Genomic DNA, 9,337 nt, shown 5'->3' with positions numbered 1-9,337 from the left:
TTTTTAAGGCACGAAACATATTCATCGGTTCATTTGACAAGCATCCGTGAGGAGTTATTTTGCCCAGGCACTTGGTGATGGAGATACAATTCTGACACTCCCCTCCCGCAGCTCAAGTGCCCACGTGCCCCTAGTGCTCACCAGCTCTGGAGATGCGCCCCGTATTACCTCTGCTCTGAGGACCTGCCTCCAGCATCCCCCTCAAACCAGAACTGCAACTGTTGGGCCGCACTCCCCAGGCCTAGGCCTGGGCTTACCCAGCTTTAAGACCAAAGAAAAGAGCCGCCCACCTTGTGTGGCAGCCTTCGATCCCAGGGGAAGGGGAAATTGCCAATCACAGGGTGAGTTACACCAGGCTGGCTCATCAGTTACCAGGGAAACCAGCAGAGGGGCCTCTCCGATAAGCCATCACTAGCTGGGGGCTGGGCGAGGACATAGCAAGGTCCGTCGGGGGAGGCAGGGGACACACGGGGAGCAGGACGACAACCATCTTGAGTGGCCTGGCCACACGGCGGGGTTCTCTTCAGCTGCTGGGGGGACGTGGTTAGGCACAGCTAGCCGGGGAATCTGGGGGAATCAGGAGATCTTGGGGGAGCGGGGAGCGCAGGGGGGGGGGGGCGGAGAGCAGGCCCCACAGCTCCCTTTGAGAGGAGATGATTCTGTACGCGGGTCCCGGCGCCTCCCCGAGGGACACCGGCCTGGCCGTCCTGGTTTTCTCTCCACCTGAGAATGGGGCCAACCATCACCCCGGGGGGACTGGGACATTTCGCAATAACAGCCCCACCGGAAGGAGAGCGTCTGATCACCTTAGAGAAAGAGCAGCGTCTGATTACACAGGAGCAAAGGCACACACCCCTGGGTGGCACCCCCCAAGCATCTCGCCCGCGCCGGAGCGGCCACCCGCGACCCCCGGCGGGGGCCCCTCTTCTTCCAGAAGACAGGAGCTCGGGCGCCCGGGCCCCAGCGCTCTCACCTGCATGTTGCCCTCGCTGGTGCCGCAGGGCCCGAGCTGGGCTCCCCGCCTCCGTCTTCCTTCCCTAGGATCCGCTCTCTCCAAGCTGAGCCGGAGGAATCTTCCAGAACTACAAAGCTGGGCGGGAGAACCAGGCAGGAGGGAAAGGGGCAGGGCACAGCTTTAAAGGCGGCAGAGGAGGCGACAAAAACTGGTTGGAACCAGCTGGGTCCAAGATGGCGAAGCTTCGACTCCCAGAGACCCTTGGGCCTCATTATGCGCTCATTGTAATACATTAGCATCCAAAGGACACGCCCACAGGCGCCATGACAGTTCCCAGGCAACTGCAAAAGGCTGAAAAGTGGGCGGTGGCCTAATTCTGAGAAGTCCCCGCCCCTTCCCTGAAATGATTGGAATAATCCTGCCACTTATTAGCCTATGAAATGACCCACCCTATAAAAACTGCATATTTCAGTGCATTCTTGCCTCTTGAGACCTACCGCCCTTCTGAGTATAGAATGTCTATATCTCTCTAAATAAATCCACTTCTTACCTCTCGCTTTGTCTCTCACGGAATTCTTTCTGTGGTGAGACACAAGAAACCTGAGCTTCGGTAAGTCCGGACACCAGATGTGCAATTTAAGCTGGAAGACCATGGGTTTGAGTCCCAGTCCGAATTCCAGCTGGGTTCAAATCCCACTGGAGGTGTGACTGGGTTTGGGCTCAACTCTAAGATGTGTGGTTTCAAAACTTCTCCCCTCGGTCTTCAAGATGAACCTTCAAGATCAGAACCTTCAAGATGAGACTCAAGCTCCAAGCATGGCCAACAGGAGGTCCTTGCCGCTCTGGTCCTGCCTGCTGTCCCACCTCCTCACCACCACCCCCAGACCCTCTGCCCCCAGCCACTCCCAGCCACCTGAGCCAGTGTGCCTGTGCCTATGTCCTCACACATGCGATGTGGCCGCCGTCTGCACCACAACCGGGAGGGTATTACTAAGAAAAGGGGCCCTTCCAGCTGCCTGGCAGGATCACTGGATGACTGGATTCAGATTCAGGTTTCCTAAACATTAATCAACCCCCGAGACCCACGCCATGGTCATATTATGCCACAAGGCCTGCACTTGGCCAGCTTCAAGACTGAAGAAAGAGGAGTTCCTGTCATGGCTCACCAGTTAACGAACCCGACTAGTATCCACGAAGATGCGGGTTCGATCCCTGGCCTCTCTCAGTGGGTTAAGGGTCTGGCGTTGCCATGAACTGCGATGCAGGCCACAGACACGGCTCAGTGCCTGCATTGCTGTGGCTGTGGCGTAGGCCAGCAGCTACAGCTCCGACTAGACCCCCTGGCCGGGGAACGTCCATATGCCTCGGGTGCGGCCCTAAAACAACAACAACAAAAAAAGACTGAAGAAAGAGCCCAAAGTCGGCTACAGAGACATCAGTGGTTTAATGGATGTGGAATCTTACACGTCAGTAGCATCCTGGAGTGACACTGCCCCCTCCCCGCCTCCATCGCCATGTGTGTCTGAGAGGGGCTAGGACGGGGCAGCAGTCTTTGCCCCCAGGGGCAGGGGGAGGTTACCAGTTACAGGCAGAATTGATGTCATTTGTTACCAAGAAAACTAGCAGAGGGGCACACCCCTCACTGCCAGGCTGATAGACTATCTTGGTAGAGATGTTTTGGTCTAAAGCTAGAACAACCACCAGTTGGGCCTGGGGCAAGTAGGTGGAAAGGTGAGTTCAGGTGAGTGGGTGTAGGTGAAGCAGGTGCTGCTCCAGCAGGGGATGGACAGAGAGCAAGAGAACAGCCATCTTGGTCGACCTGATCATACAAGTGGTCCCACCTTAAGCTGCATAATAACAGAGCAGTGTTCTCAGAAATAGAACAGCTCAGCGTTGCTGCTGTGGTGCAGTGGGTTAAGGATCCAGCTTGTCTCTGTGAACGCACTTGTTCAATTCCCAGCCTGGCACAGGGAATTAAGGATCTAGCGTTGCTGCAGCTGTGGCGTAGCTCACAGCTTTGGCTCAGATCCAATCCCTGTAGGCCACAGGGGTGGCAGAAAAAGAAAAGAAAAAAAAAAAAAGAACAGCTCAAGCCACCCAAACTTAGCTGAGTTCTAGCACGTGCACAGCTCTGGAGCCACACAGGCAGCACGTGGTTACCCAGCTGGCCAGAGCTCCAGCCCCCCAACCCTTCTGTTAATTAGTCTGTGATCCTAAAGCACGGGATCCTCTAAGGGGCGTCTAGCCAAGACCCTCATCCCATCACCCTAAAAACCTCTCATTCCTGCTCGGCCGCATCCAGAGGGAGTATGTGCTCAAAGAGGGACCCTTTGGGGAGAATTTACATGCACTCTTGTTGAGCTCTGAACCTTCAACTTTACCGTGAAAGCGAATGGAAAGTGCTAGCAGCAGGATGTGGGGGGGTGGGGGGAGCTGGAGTCTTGGTAGGTGCCAACACCTGTGGTGAGTGGCACCTTCATGACACCCAGCAGAGACAGTGGAGCGAGGTCTTTAGTCAGTTCCTCAAACTGGGGTCCTTGTGAGCCTGGGCCAGAATGGAGGGGAGCATCTTTCTGATGTGTCAAGTTCAGGCAAAGATCTGGGGTGAAATCAGTAAATTAAGTGGTCAGTCGGTGACTGAAAATATTTTTAGGTAAAAGCAAACGTTGACCTATTAAGGAGCAGGATTAAACTAAGAGAGGAAACTTCATGGAAATGTGATCCCTCAGGAGCAGAGATGCTTTTATGTGGGAGCTGAGATGCTTTTCTGTAATCAGCGCTTGCTCACTCGTCTCTGAGTTTAAGGAGCCTTGGGAGAAAAGCTTCCGAAGGCATTGCTCATGGCCACATCCTCTGCCCACAGGAGCACCCTTCCTGGGAGAGGGAAGTGTACAGAGGTGTGACCACCCACTTCCCCTAAAATTCTCCCTGAAATTCTATCATTATTATTCTGTCCTTCATGCCATTTTGAGCTCTAGAGGCTGAAACCATGCAAGCGGACGAAAACCAAATCCACTCCTGGGGTCCTAGCGTGACCCTGAGATGGTCTGGATTTGGGGGGAGCCGATGCGCCCAGCACCCAGCAGAAGTGGCAGCTGAGGGGACAAGAAGCATTGACCGTGGCCACGCAAGCCTACTTGATATGCCAGAGATGAAGGCAGCAGTGGTCAGAATCCTCAGCTGAACCTGCCCGGCCGCTGCGGAGGCTGGAGGGCGCTTGGCAGGAAGGCCAGGAAGTGAAATAACAAGTCTCCAAAAGCCCACATGCCAGGGAGCCTGGCAAACGCAGGGGCCCTTTGCTGCTCCAACCCCACCGAGTCCCTGGGCTGCACTCCGCCTGCACTCCAGGTGGGCCCACGTGGAGGGTGCTGAGATGCCCAGAGGGGTGGGGAAGGAAGGGGGCACAGAGGGGGTGTGCGGACACACCGCGGACTTCACAGGTGTCCGTCCCGGGAGTCTAAGCTAGAGGAACAACCTAAACGTATGAAAAGCAAAAAGCAAGATGGGATCTGAGAGAGGCAGATCCATCATCTTCTGCCACCAATGAATAAACTGGCGTCCAGTGGGGAGGAAGGGCTTCCCTGACAGCCAAGGAGAGCACACCCGCTGCCCCCATGGTCTCCTCCACCAAGGTGGACCCTCCTGGGCTTACTCCTCACCGTCCTGCCCAGCAGCCTGCCCGGGAGGGGCTGGCACCCCCACATCAGAGAGGCGGGCCGGCCCTGCAGGACCGTCCAGGCGCCGGCCCCGCTCAGTCTGTTTGGTCCCCTGGAGCACCGGCAGAGGTTGTCAGAGGGCCCAGAGAAGCACACAGGCCCTCCGGCTGTGGGGTGCAAACGGCCGGGCCGCAGTCTCGGGAGCTGAGGTGGCTCCAGCCTGCCCAGAAAGTGCCAGAATGGGTAAAAGGCAGAGGCAGGAGCAGAGAGCAGGGAGGGGCCCTCCCTTCTGGGTAGGGGGGAGAGGGTGCGGGCAGAACCAAGGGGCTGGGCGTCCTTCGAGGAGCTGCAGGTGTGGGGAACCGGTCGGGTGTGGGAGGCTCAGCAGAGTCTGGATGCGTGTCTGGATGCCGCCTGCATGCTTCATTTAGGGAGGAGGGCCTGTGAAAGGAACATGAAACACACCCAATTCTCCGCGATCCCTAACAAGAGCAGGTCCTTTCTAAAATTCTAGCTACGCAGCTCTTTAAGACGCAGATGCAGACAATGGCCCTGCAGTGGTTGGGCTGTGCAGGAGGGAGCAGCCAGCCAGAGTGTGAGTCCCGGGGTCATGGGGGAACCCTGAAACCCCCAGGGAGGCTCTGGAGCTGTAGGGACCCCTTTCCAGCCCTCCAGCTCTTCCTGCCGCAAGACTTCAGCTGGCTGGCGCCCCAGAGGCTGTTCCAGGGAGGGCTGTGGTCACCATGGCTGGTGGACACCGAAATGTCAGGAATGTCAAAGTCAGTGCTTCCTGCTCTGCAGGCCTCTCCCCAGGGCCGGGTGGGGGTGGGGGTCTGTAAAGGAAGCGTCACGACCGTTGCTGTTTATGGTACATTGTTCTGCCCTCAGGCCCAGGACCCTTTCTGTCCCCCCTCTAGTTACTATGTGTGTGCACGCGTGTGTGTGTGTGTGTGTGTGTGTGTGTGTGTGTGTGTCCACCCCCAAGACTTTTGAATAAGGGTTAGAGTGACTGGTGCCAGGATCTGGCTTCCATCCAGCTCTCCCCAAACAGGCCATGTGGCCTCCGGCAAGCAGATCCATTAACACTATCTGGGCCTTTCTTAAGTTTGAAAAGCAGTCTAGCCCTCCAGAAGTGTTCAAGAACCAAGGAAAATAACAAAGGCAAAAGGAAGCTGCCGGAAATGACTTTTTAGGGAGTTCCTGCTGTGGCGAGCAGGTCAGGGATCCAGCGTTGTCTCTGGGGCGGTGCATGTTGCATCCCCTGTCGGGTGCAGTGGGTTAAGGATCTGGTGTTGCCGCAGCTGGGCCACAGTTTGCAGCTGCGGCTTGGATTCCTTCTCTGGCCCAGGAATTTCCATATGTAACAGGTGCCGCCTAAAAATAATGACAATAAAAATGAAGTTACTTTTTAGAATGAAGCAGTGTGCATACATTCATTTATTTGTTTTCATTCATTCATTCACTCTTTCAACAAATATGCCTTGTGCCAGGAGCTGAGACGTCAGCAGGAGAAAGAACTTGCATGGCCCTTGTTCTCAGGAAGTTGACAATTTCACTGGAAAAACAAACATGCGTAACGAACACAAATGCACAGATCGGGTCGAGTGTCATACAGGGCAAGAACAGCGAGCTGTGAGCAGGAAAAAAGCAGACCCTGGAGTGGGGGGTGGGCCAGAACTGCGAGCCTAGGATGGCCCCAGAGGTGGGGTCCAGTCGGCTCTGAAGCCTAGGACTCTGTCCACGGAGAACAAGGCACAAGGCTTATTAGGCAGGACAAGATCAAGAGCCTGGGCATCTGCCCAAACAGGGACGGGCAGATGGCAACAGACGTGCAGACCAGCCTCAGGACCCGAGGCTGAGGCAGGAGGTAAAGCCCTTAGGAGGAGCAGGACCATCAGAACCCAGGTTCTGGCCCAGGAGGATGCCCCTGGGGGCCGGGGCCCCAAGCCTCAGCCTCTGAGCCAGCCTGGAGTTGGACAAGGGATCTGGGTCATGGGACCTTGTGGCCTTGATCCCCGTCCCCCTCCTCTCCTCGCACAACCAGCTCTACGTCCTTTGGCTTTGTCCCTTGACTCTGGCCCCACCCGCAGCCCGCTGACTCCAAGACTGGTTCTGGCTTCTCTACTTTCCTCCTCCTTGCTGTTCAAGGTCAGAATTCATGTCTACAGTGGCCTCGTAACCCCCCGGGCAGTGCTGGCCTCCTGGACCAGCGCACCAAACACACCTTCTCTTGACACACTTCTTGTCAGGAGTGGGGTGGGTGTCAGAGTCTGAAACAAGGACCACATTCTCGATGGAGGCTCGCTGGCTCCAGACCAGTTGACAGATGTGTGCTGTATGAACAAATGAAAGAATGAAAAAAAAAACCTGGAGGGCTGAAGATGTTAGGATTTTTTTCTTTTTCTTTCTTTCTTTCTTTTTTTTTTAGCTTTTTAAGGGCCATATGTGGAAGTTCCCAGGCTAGGGATCAAATCAGAGCTGCAGCTGCCAGCCACAACCACGTGAGAAAGGCCAGGGATCGAACCTGCCTCCTCATGGATACTAGTCAGGTTCGTAACCTGATGAGCCACAACAGGAGTTCTCCCAAGATACTCTTTTGTATATAGATGCAAGAGTTGAAGAAGGTCAGAATTTCCAGTGCTGGTGGAAATGGCTACCCTGCAAAATATCTTTTTCTAGAGGGATTTCTAAAAGGTTAATGCACACACACATCCCTAAATAGGTTTTACTTTTAAGCCCTACAGTCACAGAAAGCAAATATGGTCTAGCTGTCATTATTCGTATCACATCCTTACGTAGTTCTAGACAGAGTGCTTCCCTCCCTCACTCCTTACGATAATAACACCGCAAGGCAGAACACAGACGACTCCTCTTGCAGCTGCTTCAAGCAGCAAGTTGTGCTCGTGACCGTGGAGTCTGGCTTGCATAGTTCGGTGTTGGTTAATTTCGTTGATGTAACGAAGGCCATTAAACAACTTGGCTCCTTTGTGTGTGTGTGTGTGTTTTCAAACCTTACAAGATTCACCAAAGGCTGCTCCAGACCTCTGGCTGCCCCCACATTATTCTCCTACCACGTGGCCAGTCCCCCTGACAATGACACAGACGATCTATCACGTGCTAAAGGGGTGGGGGCGGGGGGAGCGTTCTGCAGCTGGAAACCTTCCCAGGCCTTGTGGTGGGTGATCGGCAAACCTCCTCTGTCACCAGACCTGCATCCGTCAGAGAGCCAAGCTCAGCACCACTTCCTGGGAGAGGCTCGGTTTAGGAAAGGATGTTTCTGAAAAGGAAACCTATGTTCCAAGAGGCCTCATTAGTCCTAAAAAGCGAGGAAGATAATCTACACTCTCCCAGTGCCCAAGTATTGCAAATAAATACACAGATAACATCATGACCAAGATACTTAGATGACAAGCCTACTTAGTGCAAACACCTCTTTCTTAACTCTGAAAACCCTTCTGCAGCAGTTCAAAGGTCTGCACATGTCTGCTGTAAATGAATGAAGCCTCGGATCACTGCGAGAGCACTCTGGGGACTCTCCAGAGACCCGCTTTGTTTGGGGTTTTTTGGCACGCAGAAGGTCCAGGGCCGGGAATCGAACCCGCTCCACAGCAGTGACAACACCGGATCCTTAACCCACTGAGCCACTAGGGAACTCCCGAGTCCATCTTTGTGTATCACATGACTTGAAACCATGGCCAAGAAAATCTGGTGAAGTGGTATGACTCTCAGAAATCAAATAGGCAAAAACTAGAAATTTTTCCCTTTTCACTAGCCCTCTCTCCAGGGTCGGAACAACGAACCTCAGTGGCAGAGTCCCCTACCCTCTCTTCTCTAGGGTTCCCAAAATTTTCAGGGCTGGAGTGACGGTGGTGGAAATTCCAGAGGCTTTGGGAAAGGGGACGTCTCATTCTCAGGGTCATCATCTCACACTAGCATCCACCGAAACCGCCCACCTGCCCCTTGGTCAGATGTCCACACCACACGCCTGCAGGCATCTCCGGGTCTCCTGACCTTCGCTTCTTCCCAGGGTCACTCACAGACTGATGGACACCATTCAGCTGCTCCTGTGCCGTGCCCGGGATCAACACAAGTTGCAAATGGGTGCAGAGCTCAGTGGATGCAGGTGGAAGCCATGCTTCACTTTTCAGGGAGGGCAGACCAAAGGCGGATGCTCCCGAAGGAAAGTGACGCCACCTTGAGAAGTAGGCCCAAGTTCAACAGAAAAGAAAGCCAGGCAGGTCTGGGCGTGTTCATTCTGGTCCTGCGTTCCAGGCAGGGAGACACCAGGTGACATGTGGCCAGAAATACTGGCCTGGGCAGGGTGTTCACCCAGGGGTGCTGTGAGCGGCCTCCAGGCCAGAGACAGGGACGGTGACACAGGAGGGCTTGAAGGTCAAAGCCAGGGCTGTGCTGGGCGTGGGGCCGGCGAGCTGCCCTTGGGAACAGGGCAGAGGGCGCTCTGGGGAGCGTCAGGGCAAATCATGTAGAGACGGATCTCGGGAGGGCTCAGGGCACAGGGCCCCACGTTGGCACAGGAACGGGGTTCTGGAAGGAAAGGGGCCTCCCCAGTAGCTTTTGGGGGGTGTGAGGAGGACTGGCTTGAGGTTTTTAGGAATTGTTTCATGTCTGGCCTCTTTCTCCCTAAGAAATTGGAACCTGAAAGAGCTTCTCAGCTTTTTGTTGAAAATCACCCAGACTAGAAAGATTAGAAGCCGAGACTGAGATT

General features: G+C 54.8%; 1 long non-coding RNA gene across 1 annotated transcript; it reads right to left on the bottom strand.

The window, feature by feature from the left end:
- Nucleotides 1–6,040: 6,040 nt before the first annotated feature.
- On the bottom strand, nucleotides 6,041–8,952 carry LOC125126893 (uncharacterized). Its single transcript, XR_007134824.1, has 3 exons — nucleotides 8,565–8,952; nucleotides 6,836–6,944; nucleotides 6,041–6,166 (listed from the first exon to the last, which is right to left on the bottom strand). It is a non-coding gene; the product is annotated as an uncharacterized LOC125126893 (long non-coding RNA).
- Nucleotides 8,953–9,337: the final 385 nt, after the last annotated feature.

The sequence above is a fragment of the Phacochoerus africanus genome, chromosome 5, assembly GCF_016906955.1.
Source record: "Phacochoerus africanus isolate WHEZ1 chromosome 5, ROS_Pafr_v1, whole genome shotgun sequence".
NCBI classification, from domain to species: domain Eukaryota; kingdom Metazoa; phylum Chordata; class Mammalia; order Artiodactyla; family Suidae; genus Phacochoerus; species Phacochoerus africanus.
Note: the sequence above shows the minus strand (reverse complement) of the source record. Positions and strands in the feature narration are given on the sequence as shown.